Raw genomic sequence first — 22,744 nt, 5'->3', positions numbered from 1 at the left:
AACATTCAAGGTGCTTTCTTCTCACATTTGACTGTGGGGTCCACGAAGACAAAGATTATGTATTAGTCATGTTTCAAGTCCCAATGAATAACAAAATAATTAGCCAAAAACATACTAGGGTTAATTAACTAATTTGTGGGGCATGTAAACTGAAATACATAGTATTTGCAGTGCATGTGCTTGGGAAGGTAAACTAAAACCATAATAAAAATCTCCCATGCATTGTCACAAAGTAGATCCCTGAGTTTCTTCAAAACATGTCACCACGGAACTCATTGTTTCAAGCCATAAGACCGCAAAGATATCCACACACATTCTAAGCTATTTACTATTCAGCCAAATATATGTACTTACAATCCACCTGTATTTAGAGGTTTTGCCTGTAACCTATCTGTAGTAATTTAGTAGGTAAAGATAAATTGAGAATTAAGTGATTTATCTGTCAAAAAAATGTGTATTTCTGTTTTTCTATTCTTACATACTCCATTTTTGTTTTCCACCTAACAATTTTATCCCAGATGCCAAGCAATACTTCTGATAAAATGCCTAAAATTAAATGGCAAACCGTATGAAAGCCTACACTGCTTATATTCTTTGTATCAGCCTTATAAAACACAGAGGTGATGAAGTGAGGCTGAGTTGAGACACATTCAAGGCATGTCTGGCAATTTCCAGAATCCTGATATCAGGACTCATTTTGGTGTCATTAGACAGTTGTATATCAGACTACGTAAGTGTTTTGATTTAAGAAGTATGGAGGGAAAAACATGTTTATCCAGGTAAATTGGAGAAATTAGATAAACTATATAAATTGTTGATGAAATAACCATTTAAAAAAATAGTAACTACTTCTTTTGTAGTGCTGTGGATAGAACTCAGGGCCTCACATATTCGAGACAACTGCTGTGCCACTGAGCTACATCCCAATCTTAGACAGTTTGATGAATGGAAGACCTCTAAACTTATAGATCTCTTAGTGGTCATAACTCACCTACAAAGAGGCATTCAGAGAGGAAATTAGTTAATGGTGTGCTTGTAAATGTTCAACAACCAATTAAAACAAAAAAAGAAAAAAAGAAAAGAAAAAAAAATTCCCTAATTTGTACCATTTGCTAGTTCTGTGGTGCAGATACTCCTGCTATAGCTAATTTCAAGATCAGAAAATGATGTCATTGAAAGTGGAGTTTAGGAAAACAGTTAAAACCGTCTATTCAACCTAGCTTAAGCCAGCTTCAGCTCATTAATTAATCAGATCATATTATTGATAAATAGTTTATGAAAAAGTTGGTTAAACATTTTTGTGAAATGGTGACAACTATTTGCTCTTCTTAGGAATACTCTATAAGCATTGGTCTTTGGAATGCCCTGAAAACTGTTGTATATAAGAAAACTATTGTAATATAGGAAATCTACATGTAATGCAGCATCCCTCACAAATTTATTTGACTCTTGGAATTTTTTTCCAAGGAAACATAAAATACATTTTAGAATAATACTTACCATGACCCTATTTAGGAACTATGCCTGCAGACACACACTTCTAGTCTCATAGGACACATTGTAGACTTTTAATAATCACAGATTACTGACAAAAGTACTTTCTGTTTAGAAAGACCATAAGGAAAAGCTTTAAAATAACATACAAGTAAATAGAGGAGAGTCTGCCCTGACTTTCTTGCAATTAGATAATTGGTATAACCACACATTTGATAACTTATTAGGGAGATATTTACTGAGCACATACTATATTCAAGCACTATCCCAACACTAAGGCACTGCAAGTTTTCAGTTTCTTTGTTATACCGATTAGGGTAAATACTCTTCAGGCAATGCCAAGTTTAGTTACAGTTTTCAGTGGGGCAGGGCAAAACACAATAATTACTCTGAAATTTAATTCAAAGTAATATTAAAATATAACACAACTTGTTATATGAATGGAATTTTTGTTTCAAATTACATGCGGTTTGTACACATTACTCAGTCATTTAATAATTCATATATAAAGAATCTTTTTGAGAAAAAAATGTCATTTACCCTAGATATTTAATATTAAATGTTCATATCTGCATTTTACTATGCTAAAGTAATAGCATCCTGTTAACTATCAATCTGACTTTATGTTTCCAAGTGTTATGTAGTTATGTATGTCCACATTTGCAAGTTAGTGTAATTTATGTTCACATATAAATATTCATGAAAACAAATATGTTTTCGAAAAACAAAGAAGCAAGACCAGGCTAAATGTTAACTGGAAAGAAAGAAAAGCAATCCCACTGTCTATCTTGCAACAGATTTTATGGCATAGCTTCATTTTCCTTTGATCCCCAACTCACAAATTATCCATGTAATGTACAGATCTTAGTGTATTTTGTTTTTGTTTTTTTCTTCTTTGGAGAATTGACAGGTAATATTTTCCACTGAAGAACTATCTGGCACTTGACCTTTGGCAGAAAGTATGATATGTTGTTGTATCAGAGCAACTCTGATGTTGAATTATGTTAGTATTATGTAAATTATTTAAAGATTCTAAGATACGACTGCTTTAAGATAGTATGTTCATGGATTAAGCTAACATAAAAACTATTCTTTTACTAAAATAGTGACACTTGAGTAGTTCATTTTCTACCCCATGTTTTTCTCACTGTGCAATAAAAGAAACGAATATATTTGAACACACTCAAAGAAACAAAACACATGTATATGTTTACTGTGGACCCCATGTATACCCCACTCAAAACAAGGCACTATCATGGAAGAACGTGCTAAAAAATAATTTTCTGGTTTCTCAATTGAAAGCATAAAATTGTTGCTATCATGATCACAAATACTTAATTGCTTTTGCAAACCTGCAAAAAAATTTTCCTTTAAGGTACATATTTGAAATGAATATGTACATACAAGACCATATGGTACTCATTTATAGTGAAATACCCGGCTTGTTAGATGGGTAGAATTTTTGTTACAAACTACCTTCAGTACACACATATTACTCAGTCACCTAATACCTCAGCTACAGAGAATCTTTTCAAGACAGGAAAAGGTCATTTTCCTCTAAGTACGCAATATTAAAAATAGTTCTGAAAAATAAATTTAATTAAAGATTTTTTTTTTTTTTTTATGCCTGGTCTTTTGGATCATCCTATCCTTTTCATTTCCTAATTTTCACAATATACTTGAAAACAAAATTTGCCCAAAGGATAAATTACATGGACCATCTATAGTTAATTAAACATAGTGAAAGATAACCGAATCTGTGCTCTTTTAACATTGAGTTGTAATACATTGTCACAGGAATGTTTTATCTATGTTAATTTACATTTTTACATTGTATATGGTTATTGTAGTATATCTTTCCTTAATAATATAGAATATGCTACATTTTTAATTTAAATTTTTATTTAAATACCATTAGCCGCTAGTATATTATATTAGATTCAATTTTAATAACTAAACATCTCGCAGAAAAGAAAAAAAAACTTTATATTTGAAGCTATAGGCATATATCAAGCATTGAATAAAATACAAAGGCATGAATTAAGAACAGAACAATTATCAGAGACTGTTGGTTTATACTACAGATTTGAATTCCCATCAGCGTATTTTCAAAAGCAGAGGAAACCTTACTCTTTCTTAAAATAGTAATACCACACCAAGGAAGTTTCTTACTATGAGATCTAATCATGGAAATGAACATAAAGATAGGAACAGCTTGGACAGGACACCAGAGAGAATCAGGTCAGCAAAATTCACAAGAACATATATCTATATTACAGTCCGGCAAAAAAGGGAAATATTTTTAAATGCTATCCATAATAAAACTATATTAACAATAGGCTGTATGGTCTTGCCATTGGGAGGGGGGTGTCTTGACCCTTGACCTCTGTTCACATAAAAGCCTGAGAAATGAAAACCATGTTTATCATCGTTGTTTTGTTTTATACAAATTTACTCTTTATCTAAACTTGTATAAGGAAAAAATTCCATTCTGAAATAGCCCAAGTCTGGCTCTTAACAGTCATGTGACCTTTTTTTTCTGCCAGCCATGTGCTCCGTATCATTTTACTCTGAAATAACTATGCGGATTTCAGCTCAACCTGCCTTTGCTTATAATGCATGACATACCCCGTGAGGGAGCCTGAGAACAGACTCCCTTGAAAAGCAAGGTTCTCATAGTTGGCCTGTAACCATGGAAGCAGATGCCGTTTTCTTCTTACCCTGCTTACCTCTTTGCAGCCTCGAGCTGCTCCCTATTGTTAAAAGGGGTACGCCTTGATTTTTCTTCATCATGACCGAACTTGCCTCTTCTTCAAAGGGCATGATGCTGCAGGTCATTGGTCTAGACTGTTTGCACGGTCCAGAGAACAGCCTTGATGTAACCCTTGCTCCGTCTGAGCCACACCACCAGCCGTGCATCTGCAGACTGTAGGGGGACATTGGAGATCTGTATTTGAAAAGAAGTCTGTCTGATTTTGCCATTGTGCCTTTTCACTCATCGATCGAATGAATATCGAACCTTCTGTCGTTGCATGTGTGAAATAGATAGCTTAGCAAGCACTTTTGTGCCCAACCTGTGCATTGGGCCAAGAGGTTTTCCTTTCAGTCTCAAGAATTTTTTCTTCAGACTTTATGAATTTTGTGTTAGCTTAAATCATTTATATGCCTTTATCCCACTGTTAACAATGACTGTTTCAGTGACTTCCTCAGCAGACTTTCTCTTGGTGTTAGAGCATTTTCTTTTCTGTCAATTGTTTGTTTTCTTTTGTAGCTTTTTAAGGTCTTTGAGCTTAACTTGTTTCTGACTACAAGTGGTGTAACTTTTACTGTACCCTGCGAAGCCAAAAAGTTGAGGTGTCCTTCTAAGGAGTTGGTGCGGTTATGTCTATCATTTAACAGGCTTAATTCCAGAAAGGTGAACTTGAACTGCCTCGAGGTAATTTCAGTGATTTGTAAAAGAGTAAGTAAATCAAATAATCGCATTGATTTTAAGCTAAACAAAACTTTGATAAGCTCTCTTTAAAGGAAATATTTTTTCTTTTATTTTGCCCCTTTAAAAATTTGTGAAAATTATTCTTCTGAAACATTGAGATATACTTAAAAGCACATAAATGCATTGTGGTTTATGAAATGCATATAAAATCACTGACCTGGTATGCTAAATAAATATTTATTTATAATACATATCTTATAGTATGATTTAATTAGAAAATATATAATATGAATATGTTTATAAATTTCATTTCTTAATATAATTAGAACTCAATGTTATCAATAACCAATGTTAATAATAGGCAATAGCAACTATACCACCTGCTAATTCTAAAATGTCTTTTACTATGGCCTTATAAAACCAGAATAACTTCAAAATGCCTCATCTTCTTATCTTCAGTGATTTGCTTGAAAGCATTGTTGGTGTCACCAGGTTTTGTTTTGCTGAGTTTCATTTTAAGAAACCAATATTTCATACTTTAAGGCATACATATTTTCTCTAATTGCCACAGGCAAAGGGGAGGTCCACAGCAGAATAAAGAAGGTTATTGTGACAGATGAAACATAATTCACAATGAGCACTCTTTTCATCCAGCCTTAAGTAGCAGAGGATTACTTGCAAGCTGAATTTTGTGGCAGAATGTATCAGCTGGTTTTATTAAGGTACAAAGACAGAGGAAAGGCAGAAAAACCTATTTCTCCAGCTGGGTGGTGGTTATTTCCTGCATGTCTGTTTGGGGATCTTATTTTGTTCCACCTAAGATAGAAGAATGCTGGCCAGAGGAGAGTCCAACGAAGCGCAGGGAGCAGGAGGGGAGGGTAGGAAATCAGAAACCTAAAGCAATAAAAGTGGTTTTCTCTACTAGATAATGATAAATGATGAGTTAATATCTTTCTACATTCTTTGGCATGCATATGAAATAAAGTCATACTTTTTTTTCAACTAACGTATGAGCTGCAAAAGTAGGTAAATTTTATTTCATAAATTTTGTTTATTTTCTTTAGATGATTTTGGTCTCTTTCATATTTTTCATTACAAATAGTTTGTTAGATTTCCAGATGAGGATTTAATATTAAACTTCAGTTAAATAAGTATTGTGCTTATTTGAATATTTTACTTGCTTTCAGTGGTTTGTTTCACTTTTAATGAAGGATTTTATTCGATATTTGTAACACTTTTATATTAAAATATAAAGGATTTTTTTTCTTTCTATCTTTAATGAGGTTAAATTAACTAAATGAGAGGCAAAAAAAAAAAAAGTATACTTGATAAATATCTGTGCATCGTAAACACATCCTGGACTATAAAAGCCATTGTAGTGCATTTGTTTTAGACTCTTATTTATATTAACTATTTGCATTTAAGTATTCCTGGAAATCATTTGCTTTTGATTTTCTAAGACTCTATAGGAGCTGCAGTTGAAGTAGTTTTCTGTCTGTAAAAGGGAGAGTATGCAGCCACCCCGTCTGCTATTGCACCTACTGTTACAGAACTTGCAATGCAATGTTCTTTCTCTACTATGTTCTTGTCAGTCATGCTTTGTTATTCTAAAAAGGTTAAAAAAAAAAAAAAACTAACAAAATTCTAAATGAGGTCTTTCTCAATTTATTGGATCTATTTCATATTTCAAATATTGTAATGAATAATTCAAGTGCACTGGATTTATTTAAGTATTCCCTGAAAGAAAGCATAAAGACTATAATCCACAAATACTTGTCATATATTTTTTCTTAAAGCACAGTAATGTGGTTCTTTTGATATATAAATTATGCGTCTCACATCAACGAAAAGATCTTTTATATATATGGGTTTGTTGATAAAAATTTAATAAAATATGTAATAAGCTTCTTTCACTTTAAAATTTAACAGTTTACACATTCTTATTACTGCCTTAAAGACTTACTTCTATTAACTGATTTTTTATTTCTTTCTGTTGTAATTGAATTCTTTATGTTCAAAAAGTAGTAATTTAAAAATTAAAAAGTATGATTATTCCACAACTTCAGAAACAAAACAATCATGTGATTATAATCTATTTTTGATGAAAATAATAATTTTCCTCTGCTCTTTCTACAAAAACACTGAATTAATACATATATATGTATGTATGTCTGAGAAATGTTTCTAAAATATTTTTTGTGTCTTGGTTAATAAAGAATAATTTCAAAAGAAATGAATGAAGATAAATATATAGGCAGATATATATGGTAATTATTGCCAGATTATCTGCAGAGACTTTTTATATGTAGTTTTCATGTCCAGGAAATAAGCCTGTGTGCATGCCTTTGCACTTAGTAAAATTTTCTACTTTTGCCATTATTTCATAATTATCACTTTGTATAATTCCTTTGAAATAGCCATGTAATTTATCATTGAAAATATGAATGATTGAAGTGATATTTTTAATTAAACATAATGGAAAGAAAGAAACTTTAAAAATGAAGTTGTAGAAATTGTTTCAGTGTGGTGGTTCATAGTACAATCTTTTAAATAATAGGTTTATTTTACTCATAGTTGAACTTAGGATCAAACAAAGCATGTTGGATGATCATCTCTAAAAGTAAAATTGACTTGCAATCACTGAACATTATAAAATATGGGGAAATAACTTTATGAATCAGAGAGTGAGATTTAGTTCTATGATTACACGTTAGTTTTCTTTTTAAAATAATAATTTACCACCTAAAAACAATGTCACCATATTGGTTTTTTTTAATTAATCTGAACATTCAACTTGCTACTGCCAAAATAATAAAGGCCAGAATATTCCTATTTTCACATATGATCTTAGCAGTCAACTTCTATTTTATCCAAAATTTATTTCCTGTGTTTCAGGCCAGAACATTTCTCATATTGCTGCCTCTTTCACTCTCCTTAAAACACATTTTGCTATAAACTTCTGCACCAATCACTAGGAATGACTCAAATAGCAGTAGCAGTTCAGGAAGCAACCCTGTGAATGTAAAAAATCACAGACTTTGATTTTATAAGACAAGTTGGATAGGAGTCAAAATTGCCACATGCGGTGTGAAAAAATGCCACCCTGGTGTGAACAAAAGGTTTAAAATGGAGTCAAGAAGCGTGCAAGCTCGATGTCTAAGCTTTTCCTGTGAATTGTCTGCCACAACCTGCAGGGTATCAAGTGGGCTGGGAAGAATAGAGAGCTCTTGGAAGCTACAACTGAGAAACATCGGGAGTCAAATGTGTTAGTTTTTTTTTAGTTTTTTTGTTTTTATTTTGTTTCATTTTGTTTTGTCTCATTTAGGCATCATTACACTGCACTGTTTTACCCAAAACATAAAACAAATTAAAATAAAGTCACATAATGTGTGAGAAAACTGTTGCTTACAAATGAATTGTTAGTTTTTCTTTTCTTTACTTTTTTTTTGCATTCCTTCATTTATAGCAAAGTGAAGTTACCGATTGCATTTTATATTTTAAATTCCTTCTTAGATAGATGAATTTATTTATAAAAAGGTGAATGGGGAATGAGATTCAAAGTCCTGACTACTAGAATAAAAAATGTAATTATACTGCTCATGTATGTTTATCTTCTTAATTATCATGAAAAGATAAAGGAAAAAGACTAAGAATTCACTACTGGAAACAAACATTTCATTTCTTAATAAATAATATAATAATAATTGTTAATTCAGCAGAAGTAGCCCTTTAGAAAAATGCTAATGTAATATGCTAATATAATATATTAATATTACAGTTTTCTGAATATTTTGCAATGTAAAAATTTGTACTCCATACAAAAACATTTGTTAGCTACAAATAGTCTTGGTAAGTCCAAAGTTAAACCATCTTCATTGGCTTATATAAATAAAAAAGGCAATTTAACTTTAAGGACAATTAAAATGTATACCATTGTGTCACTCCAATAATTTTAATGTGTTTATAAGACACTATTCTATGAATGCTAATTACATGATAAATTATGAATTGCATTTAAAGAAAGTAACATTTCCTAGGTGATTGTGAGCTAATCAATACAACACATCTAAATGCAACAAGAAACATCTCTGATGAACATGGAAAAGACCCTTAAACTTTGAAGCCAGTTTTATTACATTTGCATCTTATCTCTTATTAAGGATTGGGTCTAAAGCCAGCAAATCCCATTGGTTATGAATGCAGGTCAAGGCAGGAACATTTTTCTATTTACTCTTTGTAACACTGGATAGAAATCAATCTGTTACTTTCATTACAACCACACAATCAATTCCATTTAAAGAATAATACAACAGCCAAGTCCAAGGACAATATGGATCTTTGGAAAAAGCTCATACCATTTGCACGGCTGTATTTGATATAGCTCCCTGTAAATTATTTTCTTTCTAATTAGTGTACATGGACATTTAAAGAAAACATACCTAAACTGATACTGCAACATAAGAGCCAACCAAAAATTAAGAATATAATCTTTATTAAATTTGTATTTTTAACAAATCATCCATTTCAAACAATAAAAATCTTAGCAGGAAGATGTTTCTCACATTAACTCAAATGGGATCAAGACATGATTATATAGTCATTTGACTATTTCAAGAAAAATTTACAGACACCAAAAATTCCACCTTGAAATTACATATTAAGTTCTTATTTTGAATGCCTCTTCCTCTCAACTTTCAATGAGTGAGTTTATTCTGATTTAATTTATCTTGCCTCAAAATTATCAAAATTTTTGATCCTGAGTTTTCTTGCACAAGGCATATCTCAGTCCACAAAAGAAATATGCCCATTGTGTGCTGCATTTACACCCATCACTTGAAATCATTCTTAAATATATATAACATAATCTTCATGTTTGTAAACTAATAGCATAAGAGGAACCACTGTGCACCAACACTGTATAGCTGGATGATTTTAAAGTTTCTTTATTTTACTTTGTCTCAGCTTTATTAAGGTATAATTACCAACAATTGTATATATATACATACACACACACACATATATATATATACACACTATATATATACATATATATAGTATACAAGGTGATATATATATATATATATATACATATTATATATAGTATACAAGGTGATGTTTTGATAAACATAAATTGTGCAATGATTAAATCAGGCTAATTAGTACTTATCATTTTTGTGGCCAGAACATTTGAGGTACATTCTCCTAGCAATTTTCAAGTATACAAAATATTATTCACTGTAGTCTCCATGCTGAAAAACTGATTTCTAGAACTTGTTCATTTGCTCTGACATATTATTATGCCCTTTGACCAACATCTTACCATTCCCCTTCCTTTATTTTATTAATGAGAGTATTTTCCTTTTTTCACATCAGTTATGAGCATTTCAATTGACATAGCCTCTTGATTTTCTCTAACATGTAATAAATGAAAAAATTCAAGAAGATTATAATTTACCATTCTCTAAGATACAGTATTAAAAATATTTGCTATTCAAAATGCAGTCTGCCCTTTCCATGTAAAAGGGGTAATCCAAATTTAAATTAAACCATTGGCTGTTCTGTAGAAAAGCCTATCTATACCATTTAACGCAAATCATATAACCCTACTTTTTGGGTTATATGAGTTTGGAAAAGTTTTCTGCCTTAAGAAATATATAATTCCAATTTTTATTCCAACATTTCCTTCTTTCTTCAAAGCATTTTGATGCCACATTTCTCTGTCATCACTCAGTAATGTTTTTACTGTAACTATTGTTAATGAAATTTTCTTTCTAGTGACAAGAAGTAAACTGAGTTTAATTCAAATACAGCCTATAAGGACATGACAATACTCTCACGTGTCCTGGGTTGACTGAAATGTTTCTGAACAGAAAGGATGTGTTTTTGCTATATTTCTTGCATATATAAGTAATGGATAACAAACCCAATGCCAAACCCTTCTGATAGACTATCAGTGACCAGAAGACATCCAAGAGACACCCTCTTACATGTGCCTCTAGAACTCAATTTTGGATGTTCTTGCACACTTTAAACATGGCAGGTATTCAGTTGTCTACTCCTTTGCAATGGATTCCCCCACGAAGAGCATCTATGTCTATTTCTGCTTCCTCTGATCTCCCTGCCAGGCTACACTCTTCAGACTGAGCAGGTACCATCTCACAGCTGACTTGCACAAATCATATTCTGGACCACAATGAACTTAGAGCACATTTAGTATGTGGAGGTCAGAGATAAATAGGGCAAGCCTCTGACAGCAACTCAGATGACACGGGGTGGCCAGGACAGCAAGAGTCATGTTGACATAAATGTCAGCTTGGGCCATTCATCATGTAATCACTTAAAAAGTCAAAAGGTTATTTCCAATAAGTAGACCAAAACTTAAAAGAAAGGCATCACTTTAATTTTACACACGGGCACACAAACCAAAAGACTTTATGTGCTGATTTTTGCAAGTTTAGTTTATCATTTTTTTAACAGCCATGCTATTTTTAAATGTCCCTAGAGCTAAAAAGCAGTCTTTAAACTCACATCCCTGACATGGTGTTTAACATTTTCTTAATTTTAAGTTTTCTATTCAACACCAACACATATCCTTTCAGATCAAAGATAAACTTCCTGAATATTCAGAAATGAGTTCTATCAAATGAATTCTATCAAAGTTTGTCTGGAATGCCAGGATTTCCTAAAGGAAAATCTGAAATCACTAGCTGTATTTCCTTAGCTTCTTTATTTTTCTCTAACATTAAAAAAAAAAAAAAACAAGAATATAATGTGATTTTTTTTTCTTTTATAATTTAAATTTGTTCATGGATGCTCAGTTTTCATTTATCAAATGATATAAAACAATACTTTTCAAAATAAAAAGTAAAATGGGCTATGAATGTAACTCAGTAGTAAAGTGTCCCTGAGTTCAACCACGGGATCAAAATATATTTAAGACTTTATAAACAATATTTCATTTATCCCCAAATCATAGGCCCATACTTAAAGTATTTATGATGTCTAAGTAGGCAATAAAATCTTTGTATACATTCATTGCTATTTTGGAATGTAAGTGAAACCCAATCTATGAACTATACTATTTGCTAATCAAAGAAAATATATTTTGCTGTGGTTTGGAGAGGAAAATCCATCTTAATATTTTTTCAAAGCTAGCTTTCAAAGCCAAATCATTGCTAGAAGCCCAGTAAATGGACTCACATGTCTCAATTTCTGTTTAATAATTTAAAAACACAATATAGACATTGGTAATATTAGTCTTTGCTATCAAAAGCCAAGCACTTCAACTGTGTATGCAGATGGTTCCAACTTAAAATCCAGTTGTAATTTTTTCACTTTAACATGGAGAGAAAGTGACATGAACTGAGTAGAAATTGGACTTTCAGTTTTGCTATTTTTTAACTTTTCCTGGGCAAGCGAGGTGAAGCACAATATCATCTTGTAATTCAGGGCATCCGAAGTGAACTAAAGCTTCCAGAGAGCCACTAAGCTATGATGTTCAGTAGGTTGGATGTGTTAAATGTATCCCTTTTTTAGGATATTGTCAACTTACGATGGGCTTATGGGGAAATCCCATCTTAAGTTGAGGAGCATGAATATTCAATTGTGAAACATTATTGTGAAAATGGAAAATCAGAGACCCCTAAGCTCATATTTTACTTAAAGCAAAAGTTGAATAAAAGTTGGGACCTGAAGCTATTTCTAGAGAGTGTGATTTTATTTCCATAATCAGACCAAAAAAAAAAGGGGGGAGGATTTATATTCTGAAAGAGGAATAGTGAAACTTGCAATAAATTGGCAACTGCTATTTGGGGAAGTGAAACATTTAATACAGCTGTGTTCTTAAGAAGGCATTCTGAAATGACTTCTAAAATGAAGCAGATATTGACAACATTTTATACCAAGCAGTCCTTTGGTCTTAAATTCATTCATTCGTTCAACAAACATTCTTATTGCCTTTGGACTTTCCCAGGTTTTGAGAGAAATTTATTGTTCTATTTAGCAATTTCTAGGTGTTAAAATTACATTCACGAATGCTTAAAAATGATCATAGGATTGTGTGCTGTGGTGGAAAATAACAAGAGTGACAAGAAAGAATTCTCACATGGATGGGATGATCAGGAAAGGCTAAGAGGAAAGGTCTTCAGAAGGCAAGACATGAAATCAGTTTGAAAAATGAGAACATGGGAAGAGGACAGGCAGAGATTCTGCACTAGAGGGAGTAGCTTGTGCTAGGATCCCAAGGTAGGAAGGTGCTTAGCATATTAGAAGTCATTAAGAGAAGACCATCATGGCTGGGACAAACCAGAAAGCAGAGAGGCTTGGGTGGATCAGCTCACCACTCAAGGACTCACAGTCACAAGGAAGGGTTTGGTTCTTATTCTCAGGGCAGGGGACACCTCCAAAGGATGTCTCTCAAGAATAGCACATGAAATATGGGAATCTCTTTTTAATTCCCCCTGAATTCTAGGAAAATTAATTATACCTGAACATATTAGACAACAGTTCTCAATGCTATAAAACAAAGAAAAACCCTGGCATTATTTCATAAATATTTCAGTTTTCTAATTTTGCATTCTTAGGATATTAGTTTATGCATTTTGTCCTCAGAGGTTAATGAAACAACTTTCTTCCTAAGGAAAAAAAAAATCAATGCTAACTTGAGTTACTTCAATCATTATTTGGGGTACATAATTCTAGAAGCCAATACATGGACCATTCTCTTATCAAGAACAGGTGTGTCCCCTGAGGATGTACTAATAAGTAAATGAACTTAATAGCACACTTATACCTTGCTTCTTTATGTTACAATTAAATATTGTACTATTTCCTACTTCATAAACAGGAATACTTACAATTAAAGTTATTGAGAATTTTCAAAACTTAACCATTAAGATCTATTTTAGGAAGCTAAAATGTGTTCATTAAAAGCAAAAGGGGCAAATCGCTAAAGCTGGAAAAGCAGTTGGGATCATTCTTAGTAGACTGTGGCCAAAGTGGATAAAAAGTTAATAAAGCACAGTCATTAAACTACATCATAAGATGCTTCTGTGACTGAGATACTAAATCTAAAGTTTTATTTTTTCAGCCTCTTAAAAAATCATCACAGCACTGTGTATTCCAGATTTTAGAATGCATGATTAATAGCAGCATGTTTTAAATTTACCATGCAAGTACTATGATGACATTTTAATTAATTTTAATCAGGGGGTTCCTTTTAGTAAATTTCTCCCCAAATGCATATTCAGTATCTCACTCTCTTTGAAAGAATAATGTACAGGTAGACCCCTTCCTGGAGGTTTATATTTAACCATACATAAGATAAAAACAAGGTGAAAGGAATGCTTAATACTCTAAGGCATAACATTTTTAACTTAATGTTGACAGAGCACATTTCATAAATGCATTAAACAGTTTGGTTTGCATTTAAAAGTTTTTCGATATGGCTCATCTCTATGAATATATAATGAAATGCCCTTTCAATGTTCAATTTAGATTTTAAAAACAGAGTTAAAGTTGTTCATATATAAAATCTTATTTATCTTATATGCATATCAGTGTATGTTAAAAGTGTTCAATTGGAATAGTAGTACTTAAAAGATAATAAATTACAAAGTAGATCCTGAGATACTTTGCAGTAAATTCAAAGTATGAGGCTCTGAACACACTGAAACCGTCCAAGGCTTGGAATAAGTCCTTCTGAAGAAGATTTATTTAGGGACCACTATACTGTCCCTTCTCTGAATTCTAGGAAAAGAGTTTTGTATAAGACCACTTGGAGAGCTGGAGTTGGGAGACGAGAAAAAGTGAGTTTGAATCCTGCCTAGACAATATAAGTGACATACTAGGATTAGCTTGCTACTTTAGCTTCAGATCAAAGGAGAGTCTCCTACAATACTGATATTTGCTTAAATTTCCAGAGTTTATTGGTGCAAAGAATGCATTATTATAGCTTGTGGAACCAGCAGTGACAAGCATGAAAGAAACTGCCTAATGAAGCACCTGGGACAACTGATGGACACCATAGAGAGAGTTGTTTGAAATGGATCCTAAAAATCTTAAGATAAGGATGGCACAGCAATGACAGGAAACTCCATTATCCAAGCACAGGATTTGCAGTTGATGTTCCCAGGGGGACTACTGATGTGCACCCAAAGCACCTAAGCAGATTTAGACTACTACTCACACTACAGAGTGGGAAGCACACTGAAGATAGTAGCAATAAAATGAGAACTCCCTGATATCCTTTCTTCTCCCTACTGCAGTTTGGATAGTATGAAGTACAAGTTGCCTTTAAGAAAAAGCTGGAGGAGGAATGAAAGTCTGAAGTAGTGACAAAGAGAAGGTTGCACATTCTGCTTCTAGGGCCAAGGACATCTTGCCTGCAGTGGATCCCATCTGGGCAAAAAGAGAGAGAAGTTGAAAGGAATGGGTAGTAACTGATTGATGTGAGACTTCTGGGCCTTTTTTTTTTTTTTTTAAAGGAGAGTTTCCAATCTGTGTGCTATGAAAAGACTTTGGAAGATTTTAAGAGGGGAGTGACATGATCAGAGATATAACTTGAAAATGTTAAGTTTGATTTCTCTATGGGGAAGAGGTTGGAGAAGAGAAGGATAAAATCCAGGCAGAACAGTTGGGGTGTTATTGGAATAGTTCTGGTGTGAGAGGAGAAAGCCATACCCTGAGGTGGTAGTAGTTAAGAACACAGAATGAGATGGTTTAAAAATATATTTGTGAGGTAAAAGTAGCAGCACTTGTAGATGAATCAGATTTAGGAAATTATAGAGGTGTCAAGGATGACAGCTAGGGTTTTGGCTTGAGCCAGTGGGTGGATGGGGGTATTTAACAAAGGTGCATACTGAAATAAGGCCAGATGTCCAAACGAGTTGAACAATGCCAGTTCAAAAACTCAGTATCTCAGAAATTCTCTATTAAATGGGTTTAAAAGTCCTCCTTCCCTTTCCAGAACTGTCAAGCACTCCTTCCAAAATCCAGAGATATGAATAATGTCCTTAACAATGTCAAAGAATTTCCATCGATCCTCAATTGATCACTCATCTTTTTCTCCTCTATTTTTAACCATTTTCTTAATGTTGTTATCAGTCATGACTGAACCTCATGTTTTATATTCAGCAATCCTCTTTCTCTGCTATATTTTAAAATGTGTGTTTGTGTGTGTGTGTGTGTGTGTGTGTGTGTGTGTTTGTGCATGTTTGCCAATTGCTATTACTTACAAACATTTGTGTCAGTTATATTGGGTCAAAATTGTTTGTTGGAATCCAAAATAAATAACACAAAAGGAGAACATGATAAAGTACTGAGATCATTTGCAGAAGGTTGTGTTAATAGTCATTGGCTAACAGTGTAGAGTATAATCCATCATATTAGTTCTCACTGTCTAAAAGCTTAAAATAGCATTCAGGGCATATAAACAGTAGGTTACAATTTTTTGCTATATATATGCATTTTTTTTAATAAAAATGACTGAGAGATCAATAACACTAAAATTGATTAACAGTACCATGTTAATTTCTTAGCTTTGATAACTGGACTATGGTTACATAATATATTGACATTAGGAAACAATGGTGAAGGGCATATGGAAATACTAGGCACTACTTTATAACTTTTTCTGTAGGTTTAATAATTATTCTAAGATACAAAGTTGGGGGCTAGAGGTAGAGTGCTTGCCTAGCATGAATGAAGTCCTGGGTTCAACCCTTGGCAGCATAATAAGTAAATAAATAAATAATTTTTAAAAATCAGAAATGTGATGGTACATTAATAAAGGGTATATGTATACAAAATATCTGAAATAGAAAGGTATTCAAATATAAGCATTAAAGGGCTATTATTTATTGTTATGTGTTTATTCTTAATTAAATACATGAGTTCATTTGTATTTGCAAATCAAATCTATTTAAAATATAAACTAGGGATATGTGCATAAACACATGACCACACAATATGTCTTAGAGCTTAATAAATAAACAAGGATGAATATTATCTTCACTAGTTGTAAAGGAACTAAGAATCTACCATAAATCCAAATGCAAATTTGCTTATGTTATAGCCCAGTTTCTGGGTGCTGTTAAGAAAAAAATACTGTATTAATTCCCAGAGTTCTAAATAGCTCTCTTAGTTCTAACAAATTTGTTAATCATATCACTATCTTTGTATTTACTTGGAAACAAAATATCAGTGTCGGGCTGGGGAGATAGCTCGACTGGTAGAGTGCTTGCCTTGCAAGCACAAGACCCTGAGTTCGATCCCCAGTACCACAAAAAAAAAAAAAAAAAAAAAAAAGAAAAGAAAAACCAGTGTCTTTTTAAACTCTCTCTCCTCCCTTTTTTTGGTTCATCCACCTGCTAATAAGACTTGCTCAGTTTGACATCCATTACCTTCACTTTGATCTTACAGTAAGTCCTCATTGCTTCTCCAAGGTCCTACATAAGAGCATCCTCCTAAATGCCCTGCTCACTCTCCTGGACCCATTCTGTAAGGCAAACCACTTTATAAATAATAAAACTGATTATGTTCAAAAGTCTTCAAAATGAAATATGTTACCTTTAAAATATAGGAAAATAGGAGGGAAAAAAAAAAAAAAGAGAGAGCACACCTGATTAGATTCTAGTCTACCTCATGCCTCTTTTGTATCTCGTCAACCAGGATCATACCTTTCCTGTGTGTGTCCCCTTCACTCCTGCCAATGTGGATTGTCTAATGTTCCCTAAAGAGGCCCTTCACCCTTCCATCCTGGCCTTTGTTCACGTTGTTTCCCTTCAGAGAAAAACTTTTATTCTCTCATTTATTCAAAAGATTGGGATATTACATTAAGGTAACATGAGGGGTCTTGCCCTCTAAAAGCAGTTAGCTTTGCTGAAGCTCCTAAAGGCTCCCAATAAAATTGACCACTTCTAATTCTCTTCGGATTCACCTGTCTGTATGTAGGTTCCATTCCTGGACCCGGAGTCTTTGTTACTGTGATATTTTTATTACATATTTACATACTTATTATAGCAATACATATTTACATATTTATTATAGCAATTCATAGATTCATATTGTGCTCCCAGGTGTGATTTTCACAGGGTCTAAAACTCTTTGCACTTATTTTTCTAGTCTGCAATACCCAACAGTGGAATGGATACTCAGTAAAAATCATTAGAATTAAATTGAGTGCTGCTGGCATTCTTTAAAAAGCAGATAAAGGTTAAACATTCCTAATCTGGGAATCTGAAATCTTAAATGCTTCAAAATCTGCAAATTTTTGAGCACTGAAATGATACTACAAATGGAAAATTCCACCCCATGATTTTTATTCAGGCAAAAGTTGTTATATATTTTTAAATATATTTTTAGATGTTAATAGACCTTTATTTTATTCATTTATGCAACCCAGCCCTAAATATTTTATAAAATTACCTTCAGTCTATATATATATATAATGCATACATGAAACATAAGTAAATTTTATGTTTAGAATTTGGGTCTCATCCCCAAGATATTGCATTATGTATATGCACATGTTCCAATTTTTGAAAAATCCAAAATCTGAAACACTCTAGTCCCAGGCAATTTCAATAAGGGATACTCAACCTGTATTATTCAAATCCAGCTCTTGATCAAGCTATTAGTTCAGTCTTAAAATACTGATAAACATGCTTCTTGGATATTCTTTTTAGAGTTTAGATCAATAATCATTAGTGATCTGCAGTTAAATATGACATGACTGTAATTGCTTTTTATTGTAGAAACCATGTCTCTTTTATTCTGCATACTGTTCCAAGTTATCAGTTGAAGAAAGGCATAGCTGAGCTTTATCAATCTTCAGTTCACTTTGTTTAGACTCCTGCTTTGTATTCATATTCATTATCTAATATTTGCAGCACCTGCCTATAGTTGTTTGGGCTATACCCTATAAAAGGGAGACCATCCAGGGAGATGAGTGAAACTCCAATACAGCCCAGGCTCCAATGACCAAGCCATAACTATGAGTCTAATTACATATGCATGGGTGTGAGTATCACCTGCCAAGAGGAAAGGGCACCTTTTATAATTCACACAAAGTGCAAATCCATCTAGACAATGAGCTTTAATATATTATATAGAAAAACTTTTCAATGATGAAACTCTTAGTGTGTTTTTAATCCAATTTTGTTGATAGGAGTGTAATTGTCATCTAAGTGTATTCCAGCAATAGAAACAGTGCAGAATTCAATTAATTAAACATGCACACTCTCCCCAGAAATCATAAAAAAATGCATTGTCATTAGATCGATTTCTTTTCCAATGTAAGCTTTTTCTATTCTGTGTACTTTTTATTGTTTTGTCCCATATGACTTAAACTATTGTAGCCATGGTTCTTATTCCATTTTCCAGGGGTTCATACTCAAAAGTGTAATAGAAGTCCCTAATAATGAGTTGAAATGTGGGTTTTTTATTTTATTCTTCTTTGATGAAATAGACTTACTAGAACCCAGGGCACTGGATTATTACACTTACATTCACTATCATTAGCAGCAGCAGTTATCAGTGAACATTTCCTATTAGCCAACCATTGATTATATTCATAATGTTCATTATTTCTTATTCTCTCTACAAACCAACTTGACAGCATGTTTCTCACTTTTCAGGAGAAAACTCTGGAGTTTAGTGATTTCCCCAAGTCAAGAAAGTAAGCATAACGTGTGTAATCCAGCTCCCCCTGGAAGGAGAACAATGTCTCACTCCTTTAGATAATGCTTCACAAACTACTGTTCACTTCCTTTAATAAGTTCATTCAAAAAGTACTTATCAAATACTTCTCTGGTGCACTACATTCTCCTTGATTCTAAGGATGAATCTCCAGATTTCAAAGAGACAATATCTTTGCTATTAGGTATTAGCATGTATTATGATACAAATAGGTTCAGAAAAAGAGAGAGAGTGTTTTAGTCAACTTTTTTGCTGTTGTGACTAAATGATCCGACCAGCACAATTGTAGAGGAGGGAAGGTTTATTTGAGGGCTCACAGTTTCAGAGGTCTTAGTTCAGAGAAAACGGACTCCAATCTTCAGGCCTCCAGGTGAGACAGGAAAAACATGGCAGAAGAGTGTGGTAGGGGGAAGAAGATTACATGGTGATCAGGAAGCAGAGAGAGAGTCCACTCACCAGATACGAATATATACCCAAAACAATACCCCAATTTCCACCTTCTCCAGCCACACCCTACCACTTCAGTTACCACTCAGTTAATCCCTATCAGGAGAGTAAATCACTGCTTGGGTTAAGACTCTTACAACCCAATCATTTCTCCTCTGAACTTTCTTATACTGTCTCACACATGAGCCTTTGGGGGACACCTCATATCCAAACCATAACAGAGAGTAATGAGTTGAAAGTATTAGTTGGGATGTCAAAGAATGACTTTCTGAGGAAGTGATATTTTAGTGGTGGCCTGACATAATAAGGAGAAATTCAGGAAGGTTCAGGGTCTCAAGCAGACAGAATAAGTAACTGTAAAGCCCTTTGGCTAGAAGGACCAAGGCATGTTAGAGGAACTTCTTGAAGGTCAGCATACTAAGACAGGATACTCAATGGTGGGAGATGAAATCTGAAACTCAGACAAGTCTCATGATGCAAGCTCAAGTAGGCAAGGGTAGGGAGTTGGAATTTTCCTCTAATGAGAAACCATAGATGGATTCCATCTAATTTACATTTTTGAAAAATAAATCCGACTGATGTGAGGAAGATTATCTGTAAGGGGAGAAGAATAGAAGCAAAAATATCAATTAGGAGACTATTTAGCTGATGACAGTGTCTTAAGGAGAAGTGGCAAGTCCTGGAGGTAGGGAGAAATAGTTATAACAGACAGAGTTGAAAGTCAAGTCAGGACTTGGTGAAGGGAAGGATTGAAGTGTTGGTTGAAAAACAAGAAGGAACCAAAATCATACCTAAATTTTACACTTGAAATACTAGATAGAAGTTGGTGCCATTTACTGAGACAGGGCAATTAGAGAGAAGCAAGATTTTAGGAGTAAAGGAGCAGGAAATTAAGAGGTCTGGAATGTTTTCAGCTATATCAGAAAAGACCTAGGAAGCACTGACAGACACTTCCCATGAATTTATGCAAGATGTGAAAAAAAGAAAAAAAAAAAAAAAACCCTACATATGTATGCATTTATTCTCAAACCAACATGCAAATACTGAAGTGTCCTTAATCTTTTATATCATAGCTACATATTTGTTCTTTGAGACAAAGTTTGATTTGATCATCAAACCAGTGATTAAGGCCAGAGAACAATCAGAGAACAATCTTTCAATGAATGTTAATTTTCTTTTTGCCCTGTGATGTCCAAAGGCAATCTTTAATGGGTCTATTTCCCTCATCTGTAATGAATACTTCCTCATGTTCCTAAGGTTGGGAACAGAGAAAAGTATTTCTCTGGGATTTTTTTTTTTTTTTTTTTTTTTACTTATTTGTCTGTCTTTTTCTTTCAGAATCATTCTTAAAACATGTTTCCTCCAAAAAGTTTTCTCTCATTGCTCCAAGTCACATGAGAAAAAAAGTCCAAAATCTGAAATCCTAAAGAGGACATCATTTGTTTCACTTCCTTAACACTTAGAACCAACTTACAACTCTTAGTTTTCCTTTTATTTTTAGGTTCTTTCTACTTAGCAGGATTTCAAGCAGCTCAAGGTAAGAAGGGATGATATTTGCACACTCATATCACTAAGTGTTAAGCATTATGCTCACACAATAGGCCTTTTGATTGATTTTTGTTGATTGAAAAAAATAGAAAGCCTACCTTCCAAAATTCACAAAGTTTATAAAATAGTATTGTTGATTGGGGACTTTTGTCAGATATTTGTGAAATCATATACTGCTAATTCTGGAATCAGTATTACAGGTAATCTAATTCAACTTCATTTTGCATTTGAGACTTCTTTGGGTGCTATGGTTTGGATGTGGTTTATCTATCAATGGCTCATGTATTAGGAACCTGGTCCTTGATGTGGCAACATTAAGAGGTTGTGGGACCTGTAAGAGGTGAGGAATAGCAGAAGGTCATTACTAGTCCATTTCTTCTCTTGCTATGTGACCTCTCCCTCTCATTCAAGATCCCCCCATGATGTGATCTTCTGTGAGGCCCTCACCAAAGACCAAAACAATGGGGTCACATGATCTTGATTTTTGGCCTCTGTAACTTTGAGGTAAATAACCTTCTGTTCTTCAACACTTGCAGATCAGGAATTTCACTGAAATAACAGAAAATCACTATAACACTAGGTAAACTACTGCTTGCTAAAATCAAAACAGACAAATGAACAGACAAATGATATGCTATGACTTGAATATGGTTTGTATCTGCCTTCCACAGGTTCATGCACTTGAAGTTTGGTTTCCAGTGTGGGGTGTTAGAACCTTTAAGAGGTGAAGCCTACTTGAATGCAGTTAAGTCATTGGATAGCACCCTCTGAGAGAGTTAATGTTGTTCTCCAAGGATCCCACTTAATTTTTCAAAGAATGAGTTATTAGGAAAAGAGAAAGCATCACTCCTAATCCCTCGTGCTTTCTGACTTACTGTGACTAGTTTCTTCCTCTTGTGCACATTCCCACTGTGATGCTAACTGCCATGTGCTAACATAGCCAGAAGGCCCTCACTAGAAGCCAAACAAATGGGCCCACCCATTTTTTCAGCCTCCAAAACTACAAACTAAATAAGCCTATTTTTTTTATATATTATTTAACCTCAGATATTTTGCTATAGCAACAGAAAATATAATAAGATGGGATTGAAACATATATGTGTGCCTATCAGTGACATGCTTTGC

General features: G+C 33.4%; 1 long non-coding RNA gene across 3 annotated transcripts in view; it reads right to left on the bottom strand.

Moving 5' to 3' along the window:
* LOC124992650 (uncharacterized) overlaps positions 1-22,744 on the bottom strand; it is a 461,214-nt gene that overhangs the window by 349,031 nt on the left and 89,439 nt on the right. Inside the window, exon 1 of one of the 3 annotated variants that reach the window (XR_007110159.1) lies at positions 4,224-4,414. The exons of the other annotated variants lie outside the window; for them this stretch is intronic. This is a non-coding gene — a long non-coding RNA (uncharacterized LOC124992650). Of the gene's footprint in view, positions 1-4,223; positions 4,415-22,744 lie in introns of those variants that run through there. 3 annotated transcript variants of the gene reach the window in all.

Source organism: Sciurus carolinensis, chromosome 9 (genome assembly GCF_902686445.1).
Source record: "Sciurus carolinensis chromosome 9, mSciCar1.2, whole genome shotgun sequence".
In the NCBI taxonomy this organism is placed as follows: Eukaryota; Metazoa; Chordata; class Mammalia; order Rodentia; family Sciuridae; genus Sciurus; species Sciurus carolinensis.
The sequence above is the reverse complement of the archived record's forward strand: the minus strand, read 5'-3'. Positions and strand labels throughout refer to the sequence as shown.